Source organism: Myotis lucifugus, unplaced genomic scaffold (genome assembly GCF_000147115.1).
Source record: "Myotis lucifugus unplaced genomic scaffold, Myoluc2.0 scaffold_175, whole genome shotgun sequence".
NCBI classification, from domain to species: domain Eukaryota; kingdom Metazoa; phylum Chordata; class Mammalia; order Chiroptera; family Vespertilionidae; genus Myotis; species Myotis lucifugus.
Window position 1 is genome coordinate 219,370 of NW_005871223.1, and position 13,627 is coordinate 232,996.

The window sequence follows — 13,627 nt, forward strand, 5'->3', positions numbered from 1 at the left end:
GCCACACCAGTCAGGGCAATCTTAACCATTTTTAATAGTAAAGTTCAGGGCATAAAGTACATTCACAGTGCTGTGCTACCATCACCACTGTCCACCCATAGAACTCTTTTCATCCTGTGACAGTGAAACTCCATAAATATTAAACAATAATTCCCTATTACCCTCTTCCCTCAGCCCCTGGCAACCACCACTCTGCTTTCTGCGTCTATGAATTTGACTACTTGAGGGACCTCATATAGGGGGGGATTATACAGTATTTCTCTCTTTGTGACTGGGTTACTTCACTTAGTTATAATGTCCTGAAGGTTCATCCATGTTGTATCATACGTCAGAATTTACTTCCTTTTTAAAACCAAATAATATTCCCTTTTATTTTTTTAAGTTTATAGTTTATTAATCCTCTCATGAAAAATCTGCACAACCATCACAGATAAAGTCACCGAAGAATCTTTACTCCTTCTGTCGTTCAATCTCCAGCTCACTTTTTGCCAGCACCAACATTGGCCTTTGCAATCCCCCTGACTGTCTTCATTCTGTTCTTGTGTTCCTTTCTCTGTTTTCTTGAGGTCTTCTTCTTCTCATATAGGCCATGTCTTGCAAGGCTGTGTTTGGGTTCATTTTTCTTTGTGTAATCCAAGGAATCATAAATCATGCCAAAGCCAGTGGTCTTGCCACCACCAAAGTGGGTTCTGAATCCAAACACAAAGATGACATCAGGTGTGGTCTTATACATTTTGGCTAGTTTTTCCTGGATTTCTGTTTTGGGTACTGTTGCCTTCCCAGGGTGAAGGACATCAATGACCATTTGCTTCCGCTGAAGTACTCTGTGGGTCATGAACTTCCTGGTCCGGATAGTTACTGTGTCATTCATGATGAAGGTTGGACTTCAAGCAGCCAGGGAGGAAAAGAGCTTCCCTTTTATTTTTATACCACATTTTGTTTTTCCTTTCATTGTCAATGGACACTTGGGTGTTACTTCGACCTTTTAGCAATTATGAATAATGCTGCTATGAACATGGGTGACCCTGCTTTCAATACTTTTCAGTATATATTCAGAAATGGAATTGCTGGATCCTATGGTAATTATATTTTTACATTTTTGAGGAACAACCACATGGTTTTCCATAGTGATCTCAGCATTTTACATCCCTACCTATGGTGCATCAGTGTTTTTTTTCCTTCCAAAACTCCCTAGTGATCTGAGTGGACAGCCAAGGTTGAGAACTCCTGCAACAGACTGACCTCAAGGACAAGAGTGTTTTCTTCCCCTCTGTGCGCACAGTCTCTGCAACACGATACGCAAGCTGGATCATGGCTCTAATGTTGAGTAGAATCCTCGGTGCTGTGTTCATTTATTTCTATGTAATTTCTGCGAATCTGTAGCTAACCCAGCTTTCCCTACAAGGCAGGTGCAATGAGGGACCTCTGAAGTTTTCTTAAGTTTTGAACATGTATTTTTCCCCTAGTCACAGTTATTCTTTGGTTTTGCAGGCACCACAGATACACTAGAAAGAGTTGCTTCTTCTAAACCAAATATACCAGGTTTTGTTTGATCTATAACACATGGACCCACTGCTTTCCATGACTGACTGAATGCCGTCTAGATGTGACTTCTTAATTAAACTTCTTCACCTGCCTCTCCCCCTCATGCTTTTTGAAAACCAGGAAGGAGCTTTCTTTACTTAAAACAAATTGTGTTTTCCTTGTTGGAAATAGACAGCAATCTCCTCAAGCTAAGAGAAAATTTGGGGACTTGATCCATAATCATCTTAATCTAAGGGACATAATCATCTTAATCTAAGGGACACTCCCCCCACCACCACACACACACACACACACATTATTAAGGACAAGAGTCTCTGAATGTGTGTAGAAGGGAGGGCAACAAAGCGGAGAACACAGGGTGGAGAGGAGAGACCAAGAGTCACTGCATTTGGTGTCTCTGTTTTCTCTTTGAGTTGTCAGGAATGATTTATTTAACTGTCTTGATTTAGAAGACTTTTAGTGTCTTTTTTATTACTGACTGTTCCTAGGCCTCTTATATTTCCATCAAGCTATTGACATTCTGTCAGAATCAATAGCAGGCAAAGGTCTCTTTCTTGGATATGAGCATAGTATATTCTCCCTGGGATCATAGATGAAGAATTATAGCTGTTTAGAACCAAGAGAGACTTTGAGAGATGATCCTCCAGCCCAACTTTATTTTGGCCCATAGACTCCATTGCTGGTTAGTGGCAGAGCTGAGATAAGGACCCAGATCTTTTTTGAGTAAATCCATTATTTTTTGCTGTATTCTATGCTTACATTCACTCGTTTTTTTAAAAAAAAAAAATTGCAGTCTTTCTTTAAAAAAAATATATATATATTTTTTATAGAGAGGAAGGGAGAGGGATAGAGAGTCAGAAACACCGATGAGAGAGAAACATCGATTAGCTGCCTCCTGCACACCCCCTACTGGGGATGTGCCCGTAACCAAAGTACATGCCCTTGACTGGAATTGAACCCAGGATCCTTCAGTCCCCAGGCCGACGCTCTATCCACTGAGCCAAACCGATCAGGGCACATTCACTCATTTTTTTCATTCACTATTTTTTGAGTATCTATTTTAGATGCAGTGCTTGGCATTGGGGAAAGAGCAACACAAACATGTTTTCTGTGTTAGGTATCTCCTCCAGTAGAGATGATAAGAATATTATCTTCTTATGATCTTCGGTGGAGGAGACACCTAATTACTCATGCAGTAGCACAAAGGGAGGAATCCAATCCCTTTGGTGGGGGAAATAGGGAGAAATTCCTGGAGGAAATGATGTCTAAACTAAAAACTGATGAGCAAGTAAAAGTTTACTAGGGGAAAGGTGGAGGGGATCTCAGGAAAAGCAGAGTACATGCAAAGGCCTCAGACAGAAGAGAATGGTGCAATTGAACTGAAGAAAATTTAGAGCGGAATCGGTAAGGCTCACTCTCAGTGCCATGTGGAGAAGGGCTGGAGTTGGGCAAGAATGGGGAAGAGAAACCAATGAGGGTGGTGGTTTGGACCAACTTTGTTGCAGAGAAGTGAAGAGGTTTCAGAGGCATGCCTGTGATGGAAGGACCATGGGAGGTAGTAATCTCAAGGGTGCCATATTTTGGGAAGGGCCCATGGGCAGAGGATGAGGTCTAAGTGTAAAGATGGAGTGATGGTTATATTGATCCTGAAGTGCCTTTTGGACTCACAGATATCTTGAGTTGACATTCTAAGTAGATACTTATATGGGCTGAAGTGCATTCTCCCCAACTTCATATATTGAAGTAGTAACCCCTAGTACCTCAGAACGTGACTGCATTTGGAGATAGGGCCTTTAAAGATATGATTAAGTTAAATGAGGCTATTATGGTGGGCCCTAATCTACTCTGACTGGTGTTTTTATAAGAAGAGGAAATTTGGACATACAAAGAGAAGCCAGGAATGTGCACACACAGAAGAAAGACCATGTGAGAATGCAGTGAAAAGTTTGGCTCTCTGTAAGTCAAAGAGAGAGGCTTCAGAAGACACCAAACTTGCTGACACCTTGATCTTGGACTTCCCTCCTCTAGAACTGAGACAATAAATTTTATTTCTTTTTTTTTAAATACTCACCCAAAGATGTGCTTTTATTGGTTTTAGAGAAAGGGGGAAGGAGGGAAAGAGAGAAATAGATCTGTTGCCTCCCATACAAACCCCAAGCCGTTATCAAACCTACAACCTAGGTATGTACCCTGCTCAGGAATTAAACCCACAGCCTTTTGGACGATGTTCCAACCAACTGAGCCACCCTGCCAAGGCATAACTTTGCTTTTTATAAGCCACTCAGTCTGTAGTATTTTGGCAGCTCTAGCAAACTAACACAATGCCTCAAACAAGTTAATAATCTCCTTTTCAACTAATTATCTTTAAGTGGAGATATCCATAGGCAGTTGGATATAGGCTTGCACAGGAGAGGGCCTAAAGTTAGCCCTTTGATGTCCTCCGCCCACTGACATAACTGAAGCCATGAGAGGATGGGCACCAACAGTGCGTGGGTGAAGAAGTGAGGAGGGCCCAGGCCTGAATGCTGGGGAAGGCCATCATTTCAGGACCAGTCAAGAGGAAGGGGAAACCCAGATCTCTGTGCCCAGAGAGCCCAGGGAAGGGAGTGAGCAAGGGTGTGAGGCTGAGGGGCCTGGAGAGGAGACATGCCATGTAGCACTGTCATATGACAAAAGGTTACTTGTGTTCTCTGATGTTTAGGCCTCTCTGGTAATTTCTCTTAAGTTTGTTTTGAAGACTTTCTTGAACTCAGATACTCATTACTGTAGTAATTTACAAACATCACTTTTTCAAAGGCAATGACACTTGTCCACAAATTAGAACTGACAAGCTGCAGGAGGCAGTGTGACCACTAGGGGTCAGGCGATGTCCTGAGAAAGGAGACCCTGGTGGTGGAGAGAAAGGAGAGGGGAGGACAGCACCTAGCCAACTTGCATTTCATTTCAGAGAGAGAAAGATGTAACCATTCCTGCAGGGACCTGAAATGTAGGCATTCTGAGCTTTAGCAATAAGAGGTGGGTTTTTTAAAAAATTTGTTTTGTTTTTCTGGCTTGAAAGCTAATTCTATGACGAGGACCATAGATTGTATATCTATTTTGCTTGCAGTTTCTCTTCTTGGCAGATTTTCAAACGTCATTTAATTCTCCCTTATTAGCCCTGTGTGGCCATTTCTAGTGGATTTAGGGTGCAGAAAACTGCAACGTTACTTTCATTTCTCACAACATTTTTATTCAGGTGAATTCTGGATAAAATGAAAAAGGGTCAAAGAAGAGGTGGGCTGGGGGTGGACGGAGGGCAGGTTTATTCTGATCCCTGCTTTCTACAGCCTCATTGAGGAAGAGGGACGAGGGTGATGTCTTACCCAAATCAAGAGCTCCCACACTTTTAAGTCCCAGGAGACAATCCCACTCTCTTCCCACTCTGGGATATTGTCCCTTTAGATTCTTGTGCCCATGGCACACATTGCTGCCCAGTCTCTCTTTTATGGTAAGTTGTGATTGGCCTGAGAATGCTTCTCAATCCAGTGCTTTAGAAGTGGTCACTACTAACATGGCTCTCTTCAGGTTTGGCAGTGCCTAGGTGTCAAAAGTAGTTTATGTTGAACTTAACATTCATCTCTCCTGCCTCTGTGGTGGTGGCCATTGTTTGCAATTTAGATGCCTCTGGAAGTTTCTTGAGAGTCTTTATTAAAATGTGGTGGAGGTATTTTTGCACAATGGCCAAACAATGGACTACTTTCAGGCACTGATTGACTTATAGCTAAAATGGTGTCTAGGATATTACAAATGGCAGTGGAGTAAGTGGAAGCTCACAGACACGCTTCCAGGACCAAACTGGAATTATAACTAAAATACAGAAGAATGACCCTGAAAAATCAACTGAGGACTAGCTGGAGAGAACCATGATAACCAAGAATAGAAACTGGAGACGGCATAAAGACTGGTAGGAAGGGCAGAGGCGTGAAAGGGCCATCCCACAAAGACTGGGAGGCATAGCAGTTCTATCTAATATGTAGAAGCAAATATAAAGAGACAGCTAAAATGTGGAGATAAAGAAACAACCTCCAAAGTAGAGAAAAGAAGGAATCTACATGTTATTGCCTCCTACTGGCCAAACACCTGAACAGCCGTAGGTTAATTCCCCCATTCTGACAATGCTTGTGTATACCCTTTGAAGTGTATATCTCTGCCTCACCTCAGGACAAATTGTGTTAATAAAAAGCATGGGGTCCTGGGATGAGGAGACCTTAGACCTAAGACCTAAGACCTTAGAACTTAGCTCCTTTAGCTAAGCTCCTCTGACCCCCAAATGCCTTTCAAAATTATGTTTCGTCTCTGACAGGTGTGAGATGGTACCACATTGCCGTTTTGATTTGCATCTCTCAGATGATTAGTCTGGACTCCTATTTAATCTACGCACAGCCTTCTCCAGATTGCTGAACTCTTCTAGATGCTGGGACAAGAACCCCGACAGAAAATGAGAGAGAGAGGATCATAGGCATAAAGAATATAAAAATGGAAATAAGTAAATACCTATCAATAATAACCTTAAATGTAAATGGACTAAATGCTCCAGTCAAAAGATATAGGGTGACTGCATGGATAAGAAATCATAACCCGTATATATGCTGTCTACAAGAAACCCACCCCAGAACAACAGATACACACAGACTGAGAGTAAGGGATGGAAAAATATATTCCATGCAAATGGAAAGAAAAAAAAAAGCTGGAGTAGCAATACTCATCCTATATAATAAGAGAGGAATATGCTAATTAGCCTGGATATGCTAATTAGCCAGGACCAGTCAGGCGGGGCCCAGGAGCGGCCCCCAGCAGAAGTGGCCACGGGCAGGGGCGTGCATGGCCCACAGCACTCACTGCCCAGCCTTGAGGCCGACCCAGCCAGGGGTCGCAAATAGGCACACCATGCCGCCTGGCCTAGGAGCGGCCCCCGGAGGAAGTGGCCACCTGCGAGGCTGTCATGATCCTGCGCTCCTGGTTCCTGGATGCCAGACGGAAATACCGGAACTTCAGCAAATGGGCCACCGAGGTCCTAAATGACTATTTCTATTCCCACCTGAGTAACCCATATCTCAGTGAGGAGGCTAAGGAGGAGCTCACCAAGAAGTATGGCATCACCGTCTCTCAGGTCTCCAACTGGTTTGGCAACAAGCGGATTCGCCATAAGAAAAATATCGGAAAGTTTCAAGACGAGGCAAACATCTATGCTGTCAAGACCGCCATGTCTTTCACCGGGGTGGGGGGGGGGGGGGCGCGACAGCTGCACCAGCTCCCTGACACCCCCTTCCTCCATAGGCTCTGGTGGCTCTTTCAATCTTTCAGGATCCGGAGACATGTTTCTGGGGATGCCCAGGCTCAACGGAGATTCCTACCCTGCTTCCCAGGTGGAGTCACTCCGACACTCGATGGTTCCCAGGGGGCTACGGAGATAACCTCGGGGGAGGCCAGATGGACAGCCCTCGGGAAATGAGGGCAAACGGCGCTGGCAGGAGGCTGTGACCCCGTCCTCAGTGACGTCCCCAACAGAGGACCAGGGCGCTCATTCTGACACTTCCCACTGATCTCACCCCTCAGGCCACAGGGTGGGGGCTCACGAGGTGACTCTGGATGAGAGGACAAAGGCATCCAGAGGACAAGCCCCAGACACAGGAGAAGCACAAGATGGAGAAGGGCAAATGGGGTCGCCCTACCCCAGCCGACTCAGTGCTGGGGTTGCTGACTACATGGCAAGGAGAAGGGGTTCCCCTAAGGGGAAGGTGGGGTCTGTCTCCCCTTTTTTCCCTACTTTTCAATCTTCTTCTCTCCCCATTTCTTACATAGAAACACACCCAGAACCCTATCTTTCAGATCCTCTCTCTCTCTCTCATAGACACATACACAACTATTCTGTTTCTCTCTCTCATAGATACATACACAACTATTGTTTCTCTATAGACACATATACATTCTCTCTCTCTCAGACACATATATGACTATTCTGTTTCTCTCTCTGTGTCTCTCTCTCTCTCTGGTTTCACCCATTCTCTCTCCCCCACCCCTTAACTGCTCTGGGATCTGTGGAGATGCCAACCTTGCCCTACCTACCAGAGATGCCAAAAATGGGGACACAACTCACAACTTCTGGACTCCTGGATTGGAGAGGGTGCAGGTTGGGCTAAGCCCCTCCCCCCCCATGCACGAATTTTGTGTACCAGGCCTCTCGTCTATATATATAAAAGCCTAAGTGACTGAATGACTGAACAACTGAATGACTGGTCGACTGGTTGCTATGATGCACCCTGACCACCAGGAGGCAGACGCTCAATGCAGGAGCTGCCCTCTGGTGGTCAGTGCACGCCCACAGCCAACCTCCCACAGCTGGCCAACCTCTGCGGTCCCTCCCCCAAGTTGTCCGGCCAACCTCCTGCAGTCCCTCCCCCCCCCTCCTCCGGCTGGGCTCCTTCAGTCCCTCCCCCCAGCTAGCTGGTCCATCCATTGGCCCTGATCAGGGAGGTCAGCTGGCCAACCTCCCTCGGTCCCTCCCCCCGGCTGGCCAGCCTCCCTCCAATAAGCCCTGATCACCGGCCAGGCTGAGGGACCCCACCCATGTACAAATCTGTGCACTGGGCCTCTAGTATCAGATAAAATAGACTTCAAAACAAAGGCCATAAGAATAGACAAAGAAGGCCACTTCATAATACTAAAGGGAGTGATTCAACAGGAAATATAACCCTTGTAAACATATATGCACCTAATATAGGAGCACACAGTACATTAAAAAACTCTTGATAGACTTTAAGGGAGAGATTGACAGCAATACAGTTATAATGGGGGACTTTAACACCCCACTGGCATCACTGGACAGATCTTTCAGACAAAAAATTAATAAGGAACAGAGGCCTTAAATGAACCATTAGATCAGATGTATCTAACCAATATTTACAGAACATTTCATCCCAAAGCAACAGAATATACATTCTTCTCAAGTGCATATGGTACATTTGCAAAGATAGACCACATGTTAGGGCACAAAACAAGTTTATACCAATTCAAGAAGATTGATATAATACCAAGCATCTTCTCAGATCACAATGTCATGAAGTAAGAAGTCAACTACACAAAAAACACTCAAATACACGGAGGCTAAATAGCATGTTATTAAACAATGAATGTGTTACCAGTGAGATCAAGCAAGAAATTAAAAACTTCCTGGAAACAAATCAAAATGAACACACCACCACCCAAAATCTATAGTGCATCTGCAAAAGCAGTTCAGAGAGGGAATTTCTTAGCACTACAGGCCTACTTCAAGAAATAATTAAAAGGACTAATAAACCATCTAGCCCTAAAACTAAATGAATTATAAAGAGAACAGCAAGAAAAGCCCAGAGTAGGTAGAAGGAAGAAAATAAAGATCAGAGCAGAAATAAATGACACTAAGATTAAAGAAACAGTACAAAAGATCAATAAATCCAAGAGCTGGTTCTTCGAAAAGATAAACCAGATTCATGAACCCCTAGCCAGATTCAGCAAGAAACAATGAGAAATGACCCAAATAAATAAAATCAGAGATGAAGAGGGAATATAACAACAGATACCACAGAAATGCAAAGGATTGTAACCAAATACTATAAGCAAGTATATGCCAACAAACTGGATGAGCTGGGTGCAATGGACAAATTCCTAGAAACATACAATCTTCCAAAACTCAATCAGGAAGAATCAGAATACATGGGTAGGTCAATAACAAGTGATGAAATTGAAGTAGTAATAAAAAATCTTCCAGCAAACAAAAGCCCTGGTCTGGGTGGCTTCACGGGGGAGTTTTACAAACATTCAAAGAAGAACTAACACCTATCCTCCTCAAACTATGCCAAAAAATTCAAGGGGAAGGAACACTTGCAAGCTCTTTTTACAAAGGCAGAATTATTCTAATTCCAAAACCAGGTAAAGACACTACAAAGAAAGAGAATTACCGGCCAATATCCCTGAGGAACACAGATGCTAACATCCTCAACAAAATATTAGCAAATCAGACTCAGCAATATATTAAAAAGATCATATACCATGATTAAGTGGCATTTATTCCAGGGATACAAGGCTGGTGCAATATTTGCAAATCAATAAATGTAATATCACATAAACAAATTGAAAAATAAAAACCATATGATCATATCAATTGATGCAGAAAACGTATTCAACAAAATACAGCACCCTTTTTTGATAAAAACTCTCAGTAAGGTGGGAATAGAGGGAGCATACCTCAACATATTAAAGGCCATATGTGACAAACCTACTGCCAACATAATACTCAATGGGCAAAAATTAAAAATGTTTCCCTTAAGAACTGGAACAAGACAAGGATGTCCACTTCCACCACTCTTATTCAAGATAGTACTGGAAGTCCTAGTCACAGCAATCAGACAAGAAGAAGAGATAAAAGGCATCCAAATTTAAAAGGATGAAGTAAAACTCTCATTCGCAGATGTGATGATATTGTACATAGAAAACCCTAAAACTCCACCAGGAAACTACTAGACTTAATAAATGAATTTGGCAAGGTAGCAGGATACCAAATCAACATCCACAAATTGATGGCATTTGTATACACCAATAATGAATTCTCAGAAGAGAAACTAAAAAAGCAATCCCATTTACCATTACAACAACAACAAAAATAAGATACCTATGCATAAACTTAACCAGGGTAAAAGACCTGTATTTAAAAAACTATAGGACGTTGAAAAAAGAAATTAGAGGAAAATACAAAGAAGTGGAAACATATACCATGTTCATGGATGAGAAGAATTAACACCATTAAAATGTCTATACTACCCCAGACAATCCACAAATTCAATGTAATCCATCTTAAAATACCAATGGCATACTCACAGAGTTAGAACCAACATGCCAAAAACTTAAATGAAACCATAAAAGACCATAGCTGCAGCAATCTTGAGAAAGAAGAATGAAGTAAGAGGGATCACAATACTGGATATCAAAGTATATTACAAAGCCATTATAACCAAAACAGCCTGGTACTGGCACAATAACAGGCATATAGACCAATGGATCAGAACAGAGACCCCAGAAACTGACCCACACTATTACAGTCAATTAATGTGTGACAAAGGAGGCAAGAACATACAATGGAGTAAAAACAGTCTCTTCAACAAATGGTGCTGGGAAAACTGGACAGACACATGCAAAAAGATGAAACTAGATCACCAGCTTACACTATACACAAGAACAAACTCAAGGTGGATAAAAGACTTAAATGTAAGGCATTAAATCTTAAAAATCTTAGAAGAAAACATAGGCAGTCAAATCTCAGACATCTTATGCAGTAATATGTTTACAGATACATCTATTAGGGAAAAGGAATAAAAAAATGGGATTACAGTAAAAAAAGCTTTTGCACAGCAAAAAAACAACAACAAAACAAAACAAAAAAACAACCACAAAACATCAAATTGAAAAGGGAACCCACTGAATGGAAGAACATATTTGCCAATGATGCATCTGAGAAGGGGTTAATATCTCAAATATATAAAGTACTCATACAACTCAACAAAAAGAAGACAAACAATCTAATAAAAAATGGGCTGAAGACCTAAATAGACATTTCTCTAAAGAGGACATTCAAATGGCCGAGTGACACATGAAAAAAATGCTCAAAGTCACTAATCATCAGAGAAATGCAAATTAAAACCACAATGAGATATCACCTCACATCTGACAGAATGACTATGATTAAAAAAATCAACAGACAACAAGTGCTGGCTAGGATGTTGGGAAAAGGAAACACTAGTTCATTGCTGGTGGGAATGCAGATTGTAGCAGCCACTACAGAAAACAGTATGAAGTTTCCTCAAAAAATTAAAAATGGAATTTCTGTTTGACCCAGTGCTCTCACTTCTGGGAATATATCCTAAAAACCTCAAAACACCAATCAGAAAGAATATATGCACCCTATGTTCATAGCAGCATTATTTACAATAGCTAAGATTTGGAAACAGCCAAAGTGCCTATCAGTAGATGAATGGATAAAAAAATGGTGGGGCATTTACACTATAGAATACTATAAAGCTGTAAAAAAGAGGGATCTCTTACACTTTGGGACAGCATGGATGGGTCTGGAAAATATTATGCTAAGTGAAATAAGCCAAACCAGAAAGATAAATATCACATGATCTCACTTATTTGTGAAATTGAATGAACAAAATGAATGGACCAACAAAATAAGACCTGGAGCAGGGAGTCATAGAACAGAATGACATACCTCGATGTGGGGTTGTGGGGAGGAGAAGAGATAAACCAAAGAACTTATATACTTATATATATAGCTCATGGACACAGGCAATAGGGTAGTGAAGACCTGGGAGCTGGGTAGGGACTGGGAGGTGTGGGTAAATGGGGGGGGGGGGGGGAGGGGAGATATCTGTAATACCATCAACAATAAAAATACATTTTAAAAAATGCTGTCCAGATAACAGTTGTAGGTTATTTTGCTAGAGATTTAGTCTGACTCCTCCATTTTTTTCTCAGGAGCAGAGTCTATGTAAATTAAGAGTCTGACCTGCTAACTAAATTTATTAAACAGTGAGATGAGCCACCTTACTAGCATTCAGAAATACAAATTAAACATCGCGAAGTGCCATTTTTTTTCATCAAATGACAAAAATTAAAAACACTGTGACATACAGTGCTGCTGGGAGTAGAAAAACAGACACCCTCATGTGATACTTAAGAATATAAATTATTACTATCTTTGGGAAAGTGTATAGCAATATATATTAAAATGAAAAATATTTTTGTCTCCAATCTCATTTGGCATAGTATATTCTTTAAATATGAAAACTGTTAGAACATGCAGATTAAAAATGGCGGCAGAGTAAGTGGATGCTGCATGGACATGCTCCCAGGAACAAACTGGTATTACAACTAAAATACAGAAAAACTTCCTGAATAATCAATGGAAAACTTGCAGGAGAGAACCTGATACTCGAGTACCGAAAGTGGAGACTGCATAGAGCAGGGGTCCTCAAACTTTCTAAACAGGGGGCCAGTTCACTGTCCCTTAGACCGTTGGAGGGCTGGACTATAGTTTTAAAAAAAACTATGAACAAATTCCTATGCACACTGCACATATCTTATTTTGAAGTAAAAAAACAAAACGGGAACAAATACAATATTTGTATTTGTATGTGGCCCGCGGGCCGTAGTTTGAGGACCCCTGACATAGAGACTGGTAGGAGGGGTGGGGGTGCGAAAAGGCTGGCTGGGCACCCACAACAACAACTGAAGTCTCAGAGAGATATCTCAGCTCTGGGGGGGTTTCCATTGAGAACTCTGGGATCTACTCCCCATGCTGGGCCCCCTAGTAGAGTGTACCAAAACTGAGGAGGCTACCCATATAACATCTGGCTGTGGAAAGCAGTGGAGTGCTGTCTGCTAGGGAGTAACAATTGAAAATTCAGACACCCTCTTAAAGGGCCAATGCATAAAATTCCCTGTGGAGCCACCCACCTTGTGCTCCAGCAGAGGGAGGGTGAAGTGAACTGGAGCTGTGAGAGCAGAAGTCAGGACTGGGACTTGGGGGATAGAGCTCAGAAGGCAGACACCCCAAGTTGCTCAAACTTGTCATTCCCTCATGCAGTAGAGGATATCTTTCCCACAAAGACATTTGACTTGCCTGGGGGGGTCGGGGGGGGGGGGGAGACAGTTGACACATCCTATTGGAAAATACCTTGCCCTGAGGCCACTTCAAAGATTAAAAATAACAATTAGCCTCCAGGCAGAAGAAACTGCCTCACCCTGTTGAAAAAACTCATGCCACATCTGAGGATGATTGCCTGAGGTTCAATTCAAGTTGGAACCCTATCAGTCTGTATGCAGAAGTGGTCTCTTGAGGCTTTGAGTCTATGCCTGATCTAATTACTCAGAAACAGCCTTTAACACTATCCTGCACTAGTGATTGAGAGGTGTAGAGGATCTACCTAATATGTAGTCACAAACCCAAACAGAAAGCCAAAATGAGAAGACAAAGAAGCAACCAACCCCCAAATGAAAGAACTAGAGA

At 42.2% G+C, this 13,627-nt stretch overlaps 2 pseudogenes; one reads left to right on the plus strand and one right to left on the minus strand.

Moving 5' to 3' along the window:
- Positions 1-379: 379 nt before the first annotated feature.
- LOC102426626 lies at positions 380-904 on the minus strand (annotated as a pseudogene).
- A 5,425-nt stretch (positions 905-6,329) lies between these two features.
- LOC102433689 lies at positions 6,330-7,127 on the plus strand (annotated as a pseudogene).
- The last annotated feature ends 6,500 nt before the right edge of the window (positions 7,128-13,627 follow it).